Here is a 16752-nt window from a genome sequence, read left to right on the forward strand (position 1 = left end):
GGGAGGAGATGGGAGGGGAGGGGAGGGGAGGAAAAAATAGTCTTCCCACTTCCCATTTCTTCTTCCTCCAGCAAATCATTCTGCAGTTATTCAATCTTCCTAAAACATAGCTCTAATCAGGTCACAAAAGCCATCACTTAGCAATGTCACATGAATAAAATAAAAACTCAACTTGGCATTCAAACCATTCCAACATGGGGACTCTTCCTCTCTCCTCTGCTTTATTACTCCAAATTCTATTCCACTACACACATAGATGATCTATTTTCCAATCTCTGTCTTTGCTCATGTACCCCATGAAATACCATCTCATAGTTTTACTTCTCAAAATCCTATTTATCCTTCAAAGCTCAGTGAAAATGTCACTTCTCCATCGCAACAAAGCCAAAGCAATCTGCAATCTTCCTTGTATTAGAGCACTCACAGTACTTTGTAACTTTCTTGTGTCACTTAACACATACTGATCTGTAATTAAAATATTTATAAATATATTACATTCACCACCAGATGAACTTTAAGTTTCCTGTAAACAAGAACCACAACTTTTATTTACTTATCTCTCATTCACCCAACATAATGCCTAGCATAATGACATAAAGGACTCCAAGAAATGAGAGAACTACTCATCAATAATAATAAAACACAACAGCAGTAGCAGCTAAATTTGCGTGCTTTATATATGCCAGATACTACTTTAATATACATATAATTTCATTTATTTCTCACAACAACTTGAGAAAGGTACTGTTTTATCTCCATTTTACAGAAAAGAAAACTGAGGCAGAGAGATAATTAACTTACTTGAGGTTTAACACTATAATATTCTTCAATTGGATAAATAATTCTACAATTAACATCTTTCTATGTATAGCTAGTGCCTTACTTTGGACTACTTCATCAGATTCTAAAAATTATAACACTGAGTCAAAACTATACACGTTTTGATGGTTCTTATACTTTTAAATGCTTTCTAAAAGGATTAACCATTTTATAAACCCCCAACAATGTATGAGGATAACAATTTTACTGCCTCCTTGTCAGCCCAGTATGTCACTATCATTTTCCCACTGTCTTAGTTCAAACTGGCAAAGCATGACATGCATAATTCTTATGTTAAACAACAGTACTCTTAAGGCTCATGACGAGTGTTTCGGGGTAGTTATTGCTATTGTCATGAACGATGTTTTAAGAGATACTCTGCCTGAATAATTTTCTGGGACTTATCTCATAGTATTTACACAGACAAAAGGGAATCGAGCTCTGAACCTATTCAAATATTCTTTAAACCTCTGATAATATTCTGTTCATTCATGTATTCAACAGAACTTTACTGACAGCTCACCAGGATCAGGTATGATACTAGTCCCTGGCCAAATCAATAAAATACAATCCCTACCTTCAAAAGGATCACAGTTCTTTAAACATCAAAGTCAACTTGAGCTTGGGTGAGTTGGTTCATGAATCAGAAACTGACTTAAAGAGGGGTCGCTCTCAAGTCAGTTTTAGAACTGATTCCAACTGGAAGTATTTCAATTTCACACAGAGTTCAAGATGGCAGAGTAGAAGGACGTGCTCTCACTCCCTCTTGTGAGAGCACAGGAATCACGACTAACTGCTGAACAATCATCGACAGGAAGACACTGGAACTCACCAAAAGAGATACCCCACATCCAGAGACACAGGAGAAGCCACAATGAGACGGGAGGAGGGGCGCAATCACAGTAAAATCAAATCCCATAACTGCTGGGTGGGTGACTCACAGACTGGAGAACACTCATAGCACAGAAGTCCACCCACTGGAGGGAAGGTTCTGAGCCCCACGTCAGGCTTCCCAACCTGGGGGTCTGGAACAGAGGAGGAATTCCAAGAGAATCAGACTTTGAAGGCTAGCAGGATTTGACTGCAAGACTTCGAGAGAACTGGGGGAAACAGAGACTCCATTCTTGGAGGGCACACACAAAGTAGTGTGCTCATCGGGACCCAGGGGAAGGAGCAGTGACCCCATACGAGACTGAACCAGACATACCTGCTAGTGTTGGAAGGGTCTCCTGCAGAGGCAGGGGTGGCTGTGAGGACAAGGACACTGGCAGCAGAAGTTCTGGAAAGTACTCCTTGGCATGAGCCCTACCAGAGTCCGCCATTAGCTCCACCAAAGAGCCCGGCTAGGCTCCAGTGTTGGGTCGCCTCAGGCCAAATAACCAACAGGGAGGGACCCAGCCCCACCCATCAACAGTCAAGCGGATTAAAGTTTTACTGAGCTCTACCCACCAGAAAACAACCAGCTCTACCCACCACCAGTCCCTCCCATCAGGAAACTTGCACAAGCCTCTTAGACAGCCTATCCGCCAGAGGGCAGACGGCAGAAGCAAGAACTACAATCCTGCAGGCTGTGGAACAAAAACTACATTCACAGAAAGATAGACAAGATGAAAAGGCAGAGGGCTATGTACCAGATGCAGGAAAAAGATAAAACCCCAGAAAAACAACTAAATGAAGTGGAGACAGGCAACCTTCCAGAAAAAGAAATCAGAATAATGATAATGAAGATGATGCAGGACCTCGGAAAAAGAATGGAGGCAAAGATAGAGAAGATGCAAGAAATGTTTAACAAAGACCTAGAAGAATTAAAGAACAAACAAACAGAGATGAGAAATACAATAACTGAAATGAAAACTACACTAGAAGGAATCAATAGCAGAATAACTGAGGCAGAAGAACAGATAAGTGACCTGGAAGACGGAATGGTGGAATTCACTGCTGTGGAACAGAATAAAGAAAAAAGAATGAAAAGAAATGAAGACATCCTAAGAGACCTCTGGAAAAATATTAAACGCAACAACACTCACATTATAGGGGTCCCAGAAGGAGAAAAGAGAGAGAAAGGACCCAAGAAAATATTTTAAGAGATTATAGTCGAAAACTTCCCTAACATGGGAAAGGAAATAGCCACGCAAGTCCAGGATGCGCAGCAAGTCGCATACAGGATAAACCCAAGGAGAAACACGCCGAGACACATAGTAATCAAATTGGTAAAAATTAAAGACAAAGAAAAATAATTGAAAGCAGCAAGGGAAAAACGACAAATAACATACAAGGAAACTCCCATAAGGTTAACAACTGATTTCTCAGCAGAAACTCTACAAGCCAGAAGGGAGTGGCATGATATACTTAAAGTGAATAAAGGGAAGAACCTACAAGCAAGATTACTCTACCCTGCAAGGATCTCATTCAGATTCGATGGAGAAATCAAAGGCTTTACAGACAAGCAAAAGCTAAGAGAATTCAGCACCACCAAACCAGCTATACAACAAATGCTAAAGGAACTTCTCTTAGTGGGAAACACAAGAGAAGAAAAGGACCTACAAAAACAAACCCAGGGCTTCCCTGGTGGCGCAGTGGTTGAGAGTCCGCCTGCCAATGCAGGGGACACGGGTTCGTGCCCCGGTCCAGGAAGATCCCACATGCCGCGGAGCGGCTGCACCCGTGAGCCGTGGCCACTGAGCCTGCGCGTCCAGAGCCTGTTGCTCCACAACAGAAGAGGCCACAACAGTGAGAGGCCCGCGTACCGCAAAAAAAAAAAAACCCAAAACAATTAAGAAAATGGTCATAGGAACATACATATCGATAATTACCTTAAACATGAAGGGATTAAATGCTCCAACCAAAAGACACAGGCTTGCTGAATAGATACAAAAAAAAGACCCATATATATGCTGTCTACAAGAGACCCACTTCAGACCTAGGGACACATACAGACTGAAAGTGAGGGGACGGAAAAAGATATTCCGTGCAAATGGAAATCAAGAAAGCTGGAGTAGCAATACTCATACAGATAAAATAAACTTTAAAATAAAGAATGTTACAAGAGACAAGGAATGACACTACATAATGATCAAGGGATTAATCCAAGAAGAAGACTTAACAATTATAAATATATATACACCCAACATAGAAGCACCTCAATACATAAAGAAACTGCTAACAGCTATAAAACATGAAATCGACAGTAACACAATAATAGTGGGGGACTTTAACACCTCATTTACACCAATGGACAGATCATCAAATTAATAAGGAAACACAAGTTGTAAATGATACACTAGACCAGTGAGATTTAATTGATATTTATACGACATTCCATCCAAAAACAGCAGATTACACTTTCTTCTCAAGTGTGCACGGAACATTCTCCAGGATAGATCACATCTTGGGTCACAAAATCAAGCGTCAGTAAATTTAAGAAAAGTGAAATCATATCAAGCATCTCTTCTGACCACAACACTATGAGATTAGAAATGAATTACAGGGGAAAAAAACATAAGAAACACAAACACATGGAGGCTAAACAATATGTTACTAAACAACCAAGAGTTCACTCTAGAAATCAAAGAGGAAATCAAAAAATACGTAGAGACAAATGACAATGAACACACGACAATCCAAAACCTATGGGATGCAGCAAAAGCAGTTCTAAGAGGGAAATTTAGAGCAATACAAGCCTACCTCAAGAAACAAGAAAAATCTCAAATAAACAATCTAAACTTACACCTAAAGGAACTAGAGAAGGAAGAACAAACAAAACCCAAAGTTAGCAGAAGGAAAGAAATCATAAAAAGCAGAGCAGAAATAAATGAAACAGAAACAATGAAAACAACAGCAAAGATCTATACAATTAAAAACTGGTGCTTTGAGAAGATAAACAAAATTGATAAACCATTAGCCAGACTCATCAAGAAAAAGAGGGAGAGGACTCAAATCAATAAAATTAGAAATGGAAAAGGAGAAGTTACAACAGACACCACAGAAATACAAAGCATCCTAAGAGAGTACTACAAGCAACTCTATGCCAATAAAATGGACAACCTGGAAGAAACAAACAAATTCTTAGAAAGGTATAACCTTCCAAGACTGAACCAGGAAGAAACAGAATATATGAACACGCCAATCACAAGTAATGAAATTGAAACTGTGATTAAAAATCTTCCAACAAACAAAAGTCCAGGACCAGATGGCTTCAAAGGTGAATTGTATCAAACATTTAGAGAAGAGCTAACACCATCCTTCTCAAACTCTTCCAAAAAATTGCAGAGGAAGGAACACTCCCAAACTCATTCTATGAGGCCACCATCACCCTGATACCAAAACCAGACAAAGATACTACACAAAAAGAAAATTACAGGGCTTCCCTGGTGGCGCAGTGGTTGAGAGTCTGCCTGCCAATGCGGGGGACACGGGTTCGTGCCCCGGTCCGGGAATATCCCGCATGCCGCGGAGCGGCTGGGCCCATGAGCCATGGCCGCTGAGCCTGCAAGTCCAGAGCCTGTGCTCCGCAACAGGCGAGGCCACAACAGTGAGAGGCCCACATACCATCAAAAAGAAAAAAAAAGAATAAAGAAAATTACAGACCAATATAACTGATGAATACAGATGCAAAAATCCTGAAGAAAATACTAGCAAACGGAATCCAACAACACATTAAAACATCATGATGAAGTGGGATTTATTCCAGGGATGCAAGGATTCTTCAGTGTACGCAGATGAATCAATGTGATACACCATATTAACAAACTGAAGAATAAAAACCATATGATCAAACTCAAGAGGGTGTGGAGAAAAGGGAAGCCTCTTGCACTGTTGGTGGGAATGTAAATTGATACAGCCACTATGGAGAACAGTATGGAGGTTTCTTAAAAAACTAAAAATAGAATTACCATATGATCCAGCAATCACACTACTGGGCATATACCCAGAGAAAACCATAACTCAAAAAGACACATGCACCCCAATGTTCACTGCAGCACTATTTACAATAGTCAGTTCATGGAAGCAACCTAAGTGTCCATCAACAGACTAATGGATAAAGAAGATATGGTACATATATACAATGGAATGTTACTCAGCCGTGAAAAAGAATGAAATTGGGTCATTTGTAGAGACGTGGATGGATCTAGAGACTGTCATACAGAGTGAAGTAAGTCAGAAAGAGATAAACAAATAACGTATATTAACGCATGTATGTGGAACCTAGAAAAATGGTACAGATGAACCAGTTTGCAGGGCAGAAGTAGAGACACAGATGTAAAGAACAAATGTATGGACACCAAGAGGGGGAAAGTGGCGTGGGGTGGAGGTGGGGGTGGAATGAATTGGGAGATTGGGATTGACATGTATACACTGAGATGTGTACAAAACTGATGACTAATAAGAACCTGCTGTATAAAAAAATAAAAATTAAAAATAAAAAGGTTAAAATGCTAAAAAAGAAAAAAAATACTGTTATCACTATTACTCGTTTCTCCACATACTTCTAAAATCCTGGCTGAATCTTCCCTCTCCTCCTTTTCTTGTGCTCCACACCCCAAACAATACGCTGATGACTCAGGCTACAGTGACCTATGACCCCAAGGTTCCTTCTGCTCTATCTGTGCTTAGACACACCCTCGTGTACTTCTGTACTGTGTGCCTACTGTGTATCACCTGCTGTGCAAGACACAGTGTACAGTGAGTAAAGCTGACATGGTCTCTGCCCTCCTGGAGCCTGGAGTCCACTGCCTCTCTCACAGTCATTTAGCCAAGCAAGAGAATAGGGAAACACAATGCCGCTCAGATTACCTCTTACAACAAATGCTGTAGTGCAAGGATGACAATAATACACTAAATTAGATAAGGAAAATAATAGGATGCCATTAAGATAAGGGACAAAGTCAAAAGAGAACCATTCTGAAATTCATTTAAAACAACAAAAAATTTCCTAGAAAACCTATAATAAGTCAAACAACTACAAGGTTAAAAATATAGACACTACTGAGACAAAAAAAAAACACTGACCACTGACCAATCTACAAGGTAAAAAATCGGATACGGGTATGAAAGAACAACATATTCCAACATATTTTTTTAGCTTTTTAGAAAAAAGATCATATAGAATAAAGGAAAATATGTATATCAGGGTGGAAATGAACTCAGAGGGCTTAATTTTAAGGGATTTCATACATTTATAAAAAGCACTGAATTGGCATTAATATTGAAATTTTTATTACTAGTAGATACTCAAGAAAAGAGGTGCTCATGCCAAACCGTAAGTGCAGGCTCCCAGCTGAGACCCTGCTGCTGACTCAGAGTCACACGAGCAGAGTGGTTTCCCAAAGCACACTCATTTTCTACCACACGAAAATCTATCCCAAACTGTTTTTCACTATGTGGCATTCTTGAAGGGTTGTGACTCAAGAGAAAGACTATAAGAAACATAGCCAGCTATACATGGTATCAAATGTATTCCTTTGAGAAATATGACTAAATAAGGAAACAAATGAACTAACAGGAACACTTGATACCTATCCAAACCTCTCAGCCCTTCAAAGAAATTGTTTCCTTTTTTTGTATTGAAGTATAATTGATTTATAGTATTATATTAGTTTCAGGTGTACAGCATCATGGTTCAGTATTTTTATAGATTATACTCCACCTAGTTATTATAAAATAATGGCTACATTTCCCTGTGCTGTACAATCTATCCTTGCTGCTCATCTATTTTATACACAGTAGTTTGTACCTCTTAATCCCATAACCCTATCTTGCCCCTCCCCTTTTCCCTCTCCCCACCAGTAACCACTAATTTGTCTTCTATACCTGTGAGTCTGTTTGTTTTGTTATAGACATTTATTTATTTTTTAGATTCCACACATAAGTGATAACATATAGTATCTGTCTTCCTCTGTCTGACTTATTTCACTAAGCATAATACTCTCTAGGTCCATCTGAGTTGCTGCAAATGGCAGAATTTTATTGTTTTTTATGGCTGAGTAGTATTCCATTGTATATACATTCCACAGCTTCTTTATCCATTCATCATCTGTTGATGGACACTTGGGTTGCCTCCGTACCTTGACTATTATACATAACGCTGTTGTGAACACTGGGGTGCATGTATATTTTTGAATTTGTGTTTTTAAAAATTGCTTCCTTGTATGAAAACATCAGATGCAGCATTACCAGAGACAGCAATGTTTGTGCTTCTCAAGTCCAATGTATTTAGGACGAGACCCTACTTTGCCACCTCACCAGCTGATATCAATCAATCTTCCTCTTTAAGCTTGTGATACCTCCTCTGTAAAACAGGGAAAAGCAGATGTCTGTATTTTCTATTGTATGTCTAACAAACGTGTAAGAAGAATACAATTATTAACTGCTCTGAGAATTTTATGTTGATGTCTATTTTCCCTAATTATCTTATGTCACTGAAATATAGCCTCTGAAATTAAGGTATCTCATTTTACATATTAATTTCCTAATACAAGACTTATCCTGAAATCCTAATTTTATTTCTTAATATTGACAGCTATGATGAATAAAAACAGCAATTTGGGCTTCCCTGGTGGCACAGTGGTTGAGAGTCCACCTGCCGATTCAGGGGACACGGGTTCGTGCACCGGTCCGGGAAGATCCCACATGCCGTGGAGCGGCTGGGCCCGTGAGCCATGGCCGCTGAGCCTACGCGTCGAAGCCTGTGCTCCGCAACGGGAGAGGCCACAGCAGTGAAAGGCCCGTGTACCGCAAAAACAAAACAAACAAACAAACAAAAAAACACAGCAATTTATCTATAACAAAGCTTTAAAAAAACTATTCAGGTTGAACCTGTGGAGAATTTTCTAAACTACACTTAGACAACAATGTTACTGCTGACTAACAACTGGTTCATACAGAACAGTGAGGATTGATACCCACCTCTTCCTATCATCAGAAGTGAAATACCATAGTTCTTTGTTTTGCTCTAAGGAATATTCTCACTTTGTATACCGTAGCAGGATTATTTCTGAAACTATCACACTGTAAGCTCTTCAACTGTCTAGTTATTGAATACATTGTGTTTTTGTTAATAGCTTTATGGTATTTTCCATCTCTTTTGAAGACTTTATTATGTCATTAATGAGAAAAAAACAAGAAGGAAGGAAATTAAGGTTCATTAAGCACCAAATGCGTGCCAGACACTATAAAAATTAACCTACATATGTCATACCTAATTTATTCTTCAAAAAATCCTGTGAGAAAAGTAAAACAGCTCCCCCTGCCCCAGCCCCAAGGTCACAAGGCTCTAGAATGCTACAGCCAGGATCTGAATAACAGCAATCCTTACTCCAGACCACACTATTACCTGTGATTTCAGCTTTTTAAAAAATCTTACTGCTTTTTCAGATTATAAAAATAATACCTGTTCACTGCCAAAATTCTGCGAACTATAAAAAAATACAAAGAATATTAAGAACTATCTGAACTCCTACCATGCTTATATCTTAGTGAATTTTTTTCTTTATAAAATAGAAAAGTTGCAGGGTTTTTTTTTATTATTACGTTAAATTACAAATTAATATATAGATACACTCTCATTGTTAAAAGTCAAGTAGGAGTCAAAGTAAGCCCTTTATTATCTCCAGTTCCAGTCATTATTAACAGTTTTACTAAAAAGACTTTTCTTTATGCCTGTACATGCTTATATACAAATTAAAAATGGTTCATTGAGTGTATTTTCATAAACATCTTATTTTCTGTGCATGTGTGTGTATTATTCTATACCTTGCTTTTCTGCATCTTATGTGGCTTGATGATCTTTCCAGACCTTTTATATACAGAGCTGACTCATGCTTTTTAATTAATTTTTTTTTTTCCACTGCGTTGGGTCTTCGTTGCTGTGCGCAGGCTTTCTCTAGTTGCGGCGAGCACGGGCTACTCTTCGTTGCAGTGCACAGGCTTCTCATTGCAGTGGCTTCTCTTGTTGCGGAGCACGGGCTCTAGGCGCGCAGGCTTCAGTAGCTGTGGCACACAGGCTCAGTAGTTGCGGCTCGTGGGCTCTAGAGCGCAGGCTCTGTAGTTGTGGCACACGGGCTTAGTTGCTCTGCAGCATGTGGGATCTTCCCAGACCAGGGCTTGAACCCATGTCCCCTGCATTGGCAGGTGGATTCTTAACCACTACGCCACCAGGGAAGTCCCCTGACTCATGCTTTTAAATGCTAGCTTTTGTTTGATAGAGCTCAACTTCTTACAGAGTTCTTCATACCTTTTTCACTTTTATATCATGATTTTCCCTTGTTATTAAATAGTCTTAAGTAATAAAGTTTATAATGGCTAAGTAACATTCTTCTATATGGATATATCATAACTATATTTTGTTGGACATTATGATTTACCAAATTTTCATCATTAGATATAATACTACAATGAGTATCTTTGGTTAAATCTTTAAGATCCTCGAAATGGAATTACTAGGTCAAAGGTAACACTTCAAGGCTCTTGATACATATTCCTACATTGCCCTTCAGAAAAATCACACCATTTAACACACCCACAGCAGTGTATGAATTCCATTACATTATTTTTGCCTTTTAAAGAATTATTTATTCAAGGAACAGATGTTTAAAAATTACACTGGGGGGCTTCCCTGGTGGCGCAGTGGTTAGGAGTCTGCCTGCCGATGCAGGGGACACGGGTTCGTGCCCCGGTCCGGGAAGATCCCACATGCCGCGGAGCGGCTGGGCCCGTGAGCCATGGGCGCTGAGCCTGCGCGTCCGGAGCCCGTGCTCCGCAACGGGAGAGGCCACAGCGGTGAGAGGCCCGCGTACCGCAAAACAAAAACAAAAACAAAATTACACTGGGGACTTCCCTGGTGGCTCAGTGGTTAAGAATTTGCCTGCCGATGCAGGGGACACGGGTTCAAGCCCTGGTTCGGGAAGATCCCACATCCCGCGGAGCAACTAAGCCCATGAGCCACAACTACTGAGCCTGCGCTCTAGAGCCCGCAAGCCACAAATACTGAAGCCCATGAGCCTAAAGACCATGCTCCGCAACAAAGAGAAGCCACCGCAATGAGAAGCCTGTGCACCGCAACGAAGAGTAGCCCCTGCTCGCCGCAGCTAGAGAAAGCCTGCGCTTAGCAACGAAGACCCAACACAGCCAAAAATAAATAAATAAATAAGTGTAAAAAAAAAAAAATTACACCGAATGCTATAAAATCCATCTTCGAATTTGGCTTAGATCCAAAAAATACCTTATAATTTGAACCAGCAAGTTGTGATTTCTTAGATATTGGTTAAGAGAATTCTAAACCAGTAGACAATAAGTAGACTGGTCCTATCTTGATGAGGCACCACTAATTAACTCCCAAGGTGATGGTGATAAGATAATGAAGTTAACAGACACTGTTACTTTTATCTGGTTTACAGACTCTCCTTTTCTCAAGCTTTTCTCCCTTAATGAAATATGATGTACTCCAATAACCCTGACTGTAGAATATAATACTGTCAAATGAATCATTTTTCCACCAGCCTACATCACAACATCTTGAAACAGTTTCAATAAGAGGAAAATGTGCCTTTGAATGTAAAAAACACATGGCAGAAAACAGTAAACTTTTAAAAGTAAGTGGACTATATGAATGCATGTAAATGTATTCATAAAAACACAGAAAACATCTAATTTGCTTAAGCTCAATGTTTAAATGCAACTATACTTTAAAATTATATTTGACAGGAACTTACTGAATGAAACACATCAACAATATATTAATTACACATATTTATAACTAAAATATTATGGAAGAAATAGAGCAAAAAATACGGAGGGTTGAAGACAACAACAAAGGACATTTACCTCAAACATGCCAGTGTGATTACATGCCTCACCCTTGTATTATCTCCACCACAGAAAAGGGAGATAATTTATAGTTTAGAAGTTCTAAACTGACATTACCTTTACAACTACAGTATACTTTTATCTTCTCTAACACCTTTACCATCACTTACACTAATTGGTCTACTTCCAGCTTAACAGCTTTACTCTCAACTGTAGTCATGTCTAATCTTTGATTATCAATGGAGGAAAACAACAAACTCCCCTAGGATATACTGTCACCAAACTGGTTAAGAGGCAACAATGGTCAGCTAATTAGTAGATGGTGCCTGTGCATTTTCAGGATGCTGTCTATGCTAATACACTGCTTTCCATTAACAGTTTAACTGGCAACTTCTCTCCTCGACAGGGGATTCCAACTCATCAAAGATGTTTGCTGAACTGGGCAAAATATTGATCACCATTGCAAATTAGTTATTCTTCTTAACCAAACAAACACAGTAGAGTCAGTCAAATACTCCAGGAAAACAATAGGAACAAGCTCTTAGATATAGATGGCAGAACAGGTCTTCCAAATCCAACTGTGTAAGAGAAACAAGGTTCAAGTGTATCTGTGCCTGAATTAAAGTAAGGATATACCACCAGTAAGTAATATAACTGACTTTGCCAGCATGCCTAGAGGTAAATGACTATCAGGTCTGAAAGAACTGCAGTCTTTCTTGGAGGCTGTCTCCTTGATGTAATGATGCTGCCATCAGTTAAAACATCAAAGCTTTGTAAATGCTACTCCCTCTACACAGCATGCTTTAGCCTCTCGCTCGGCCAAACTCTAAGCCCAACCAGGGAAAAGCACCTAGGGAAACTCCTGAATACCCATAGGGGCATCTCAGTAAAATTATTCTGGCTCCAAAATGAAGGAAGAATGAGCTGGAATGGAAAAGTTTCAGGTAGAGAAAGCAGTAAGGAGGCTGCTGCAGTAACTGAAAGAGAATATCAGATGTAGCAGTGGAGGTGGCAAGAGGCAGACAAACCTGACATTGGTTTAAAAGGTGTAAGAGTAGAACTACATAGATAAATCAAATCCAGGTGTGCTTTGCGGGAAGGAACTGGAGAGCCAGAGGGTAAGTTAAGAAGGAGGATCTTAGGAAGACAACAAGGAAAGGAAGGGGCACCAAACCTACATACCTCTGAAAAAGACTGGTCCTAATCTTGCCCTCCTCCTCCTGGACACCTAGGGAGTGGCCACCTAAATTCTGTCAGATAGGGATCCATCCCTCTCCCTGTTCATTACCTCACTTTGCTTCTTAAACAGGAACTTGTGATATATGGAGACAGATCTTATCTATGAATAAGGACATACTCTTGATACCAAATATGGCCACAGTCTATGGATAGGTAACTATACACATTCTCATTATTTCCCAATCCAAGCAAAAAGAGCAGTAGATAAGGAAACGTGATACATAAAGAACGTGCAGTGCACGTTAATTTTGAGTGCCTGTTTCCAGGAGCGCTCAGAAACAGAGCCTTAATATTTTCAGACAGAATATGGTCTGCACAGAGTGCCAACGGCTAAATCCAGCTACGTTACACACTATTAACTAATTACATGTTGAGGAAAAATAGTCCACAATATGTAAAAGTCTGATACTAATCTACTGTTCTAGAAACTTTATCCTTAACTGGAGCAGAAGGCCTGAAAACTCACAGGGCAATCAAAAATCACTTACTCATAAAAACAGAGTAGATTGGTGGTTGCCAGGGGCTGGGGGGTAGAGGAAATGGGGAGATGTTACTCAAACAGTACAAACTTCCAGTTATAAGATGAGTTAGTTCTGAGGATCTAATGTGCAGCATGCTGACTCCAGTCAACAGTACCGCACTGTACACTTGCAAGTTGCTAAGAGAGTAGATCTTAAATATTCTCACCATAACAACAACAAACATGTAATTTTGAGAGGTAAAGGATGTGCTAACTAACCTTACGTGGTAAACATTTTGCAATGTATATGTGCGTCAAATCATCACATTAAACTTACACAATATTATGTGTCAATTATATCTCAATAAAGCTGGAAAAAAATTATTTCTTGTTACCAGTAGGCAAACACACCACATTATAACCCAGAGTTATACAACTCTAGCTGGGAACTTCTGTGACGGCAGGTAACACACCTATTTTGCTCATCTTTGTATTGCCAGAGCTTACAAAGTATTTGGAAATCAATATGCACTCAGTAAGTACCTGTTCAAAAATGCTGCCACCAAGATCTTTAGGCAAAAATCTGTATCAGACCTGCTAATACAGGTGAACTGCCTACCACATGGTTGTACAAATGGACTGCTGCCAGGGATCTGAGCAGATTTGGGTTGGTTAGTTATTCTAACTCAGGAAGGATATAATTATGCAAGTTTTAACTATTCAAGCTTAATTATATTAAAATTACATTATAAATGAAATGGTATGTTCTTTATTTGTAATTAAAAGCAAGTAGGTGGGGTTAGAGCCTTAGGTGCCTAACTCACATTCAGTTCAATTCCAACTTCTGAAGCAAACATGAACCCTTGTAACTCACCATTTATTAATTGAGAGAGGAATTAAAAACTCATGCAGCACACATGTATACAGATCTCTGATCGTCTGGCCCCCGAGTTTAAAAACTAGAAAGAAAGTTCTCCAAAGGTACTGTAATAATTCATATATTTTCAATTTCCCAAGACAGTCTCAATCTTAAATACAGTTGGACCTTGAACAATGCAAGGGTTAATCAGCATATAATTTATAGGCGCCTCCCACCTCCGCATCCGCAGATTCAACCAATCACAGACCATGTAGTGATGTAGTATTTACTACTGGAAAATATCCACATGTAAGTGGACACACACAGTTCACACCTGCACTGTTCAAGCGTCAACTCTGACGTACCATACATGATGACGTGTGTCATATGGGAATGTGGAATGCACAGTCACTGTCACCAGGAGGCCCCTACTTCCCTGACTCCTTCCCATTCTCCAACCCCCAAAGAAAGTAAGTTATGAATGACTCATTTTGAAGAAAAATAACTAATATTTTAGTTTAAAAACTTATGATTTCCCCCAATTGATTCAACATGAAATGGAAGGGGAAAAGAAGGCAGGATACTGAGGAGAAATTTCTTCCAACTGTGACAATATCACATTGTGACTAACAAAGATTACTGCCTTTAAATGTCAGGCACAGATGATTCAGCCTTCCAGATGGATTCGTCTTATTTTTATTTTACTATTCCTGTTTCATCTTTTTGCTTCAAAAATCCCAAACACAGTATCTACAGAGTTGGTCATAATTTGCTTCAAAAATCCCAAACACAGTATCTACAGAGTTGGTCATAATAAACAAAACAGCTGATTACTTACAAATGAGAAAATTAAGCCTCAGTGCAATTAAATATACACATTTGAACTAAATATTTGATTACTGCACACAGCAGTGATTTATGCTAAAAGCGAGCACTGAGTTTAAATGTGATGAATAATTTAATTCATCACATTTTCTGTTTACTCAATAAACAGAAAAGAAATTGTTTTCTGTTTACTCAATAAATCTGAAAATCCACTAAGAGGTTAGAGGTCCTAACTGGGTCCTCTTGACAGCTAAGTAGATTAAGCCAGTATTTTAGTCAGCTGGTTGAGGGATGTGTATGGTAGAGGGTAGAAGGCATACGGAATGAATATTAACTCCGTATAACCGGTTGACAATCACCAGTTAGCTAAGGCCAGCTTAAAGAAGGACAAAGATGGTAAAGAACTTAACACTAACAGTTAACAAAACCCATTATAAAGCTATAATAATTAAAACAGTATGCTACTTGCACAAGGGTAGAAAAACTGACTGATGGAACAGAATAGAATCATGTCCAGAAACAAGCCACACATCTGGTTACCTGATTTAAGACAAACCTAACGCTGTAGTGGAGGAGAAAGGATAATCTTTTTAACAAATGGTGCTGACTCCACTACATAACCATATGGAGAAAAATGTTTTGTGACCCCCTTCCTCATATCTAGACAAAAGTCAATTCTAGATGGAGGGAAGATCTACATATAAGAGGTAAAATAATGAAGTTTTTCAGAAGAAAATATAGATCATCATCTTTGTGACGCTGGAGTAGGCAAAGATATTTTTTAACATTACCCAAAAAGCACTAACCATAAAAGAAAATCTGATAAATTGGATTATATAAAGACCTATTCCTCAAAAGACAATTAAAGAGTGAAAGAGCAAATCACAGAATAGGAAAAGGTATTCACAATACAAATATCTGACAAAGGACTAGTATCCAGAATATAAAAAGGACTCCCACAAACAGTAAGAAAAGACCTACAACTCAATAGAACATGGGCAAAAGACAAACAGGCACTTCACAAAATACACACCCACCAGAAATGACTAGGTTAAAAGCAATGACAAATCAAGTGCGGATGAGAAGGCAGAGGAGCTAAAACTCTCAAGCACTGATACCCTATGATCCAGCAATTCCATTCCAAAGTACATACCCAACAGAATATTTACATATGTTTACCAAAAGAATGTTCTTAGCAGCAGTATTCATAAAGTCAAGACTGGAAACACTCCAAATGCCCACCAACAGTTGATGAGATAAATAAGCTGGGATATAGTCACACAATGGATGCTACACAGCAATGAGAATGAATGACCTATAATTATATGTAACAATATGGACAACTCTCACAGAAATGCTGAGCAAAAGAAGCCAGACACAAAAGAGTACATTCTGTATGATTCCATGTATATACAATACAAATACAGGCAAAAACTAATGTATGCTGTTAGAAGGATACTGATAATCCACGAGGGCAATAGAGGAACTTCTTTGTTTCTTGATCAAAATGCTGGTTACACAGATATGTTCAGTTTGTGAAAAGTCATAAGGCTGTAAATGTATGATCTGTGTACCTTCCCTGTATGTACATTACACCTGAATAAGTTTTTTTTTTTTTTAAAGGGAAACGGTCTCCACAGTCAACCTTGGTATGGAGGGAGATCAGGTCATCAGTCAGATTCCTGACTGTGCTATAACTACCTGAAATCCTCTCCATTCAGAGGGAGCTCCAGTAGTTTCACTATAG

The 16752-nt window shown here is 39.0% G+C and overlaps 1 pseudogene; it reads right to left on the reverse strand.

The window, feature by feature from the left end:
- Window positions 1–7206, reverse strand: part of LOC112396841 (pre-mRNA-splicing factor 38B pseudogene) — a 13971-nt pseudogene extending 6765 nt beyond the window's left edge.
- Window positions 7207–16752: the final 9546 nt, after the last annotated feature.

The sequence above is a fragment of the Neophocaena asiaeorientalis genome, unplaced genomic scaffold (assembly GCF_003031525.2).
Source record: "Neophocaena asiaeorientalis asiaeorientalis breed wild unplaced genomic scaffold, Neophocaena_asiaeorientalis_V1.1 scaffold308, whole genome shotgun sequence".
NCBI classification, from domain to species: domain Eukaryota; kingdom Metazoa; phylum Chordata; class Mammalia; order Artiodactyla; family Phocoenidae; genus Neophocaena; species Neophocaena asiaeorientalis.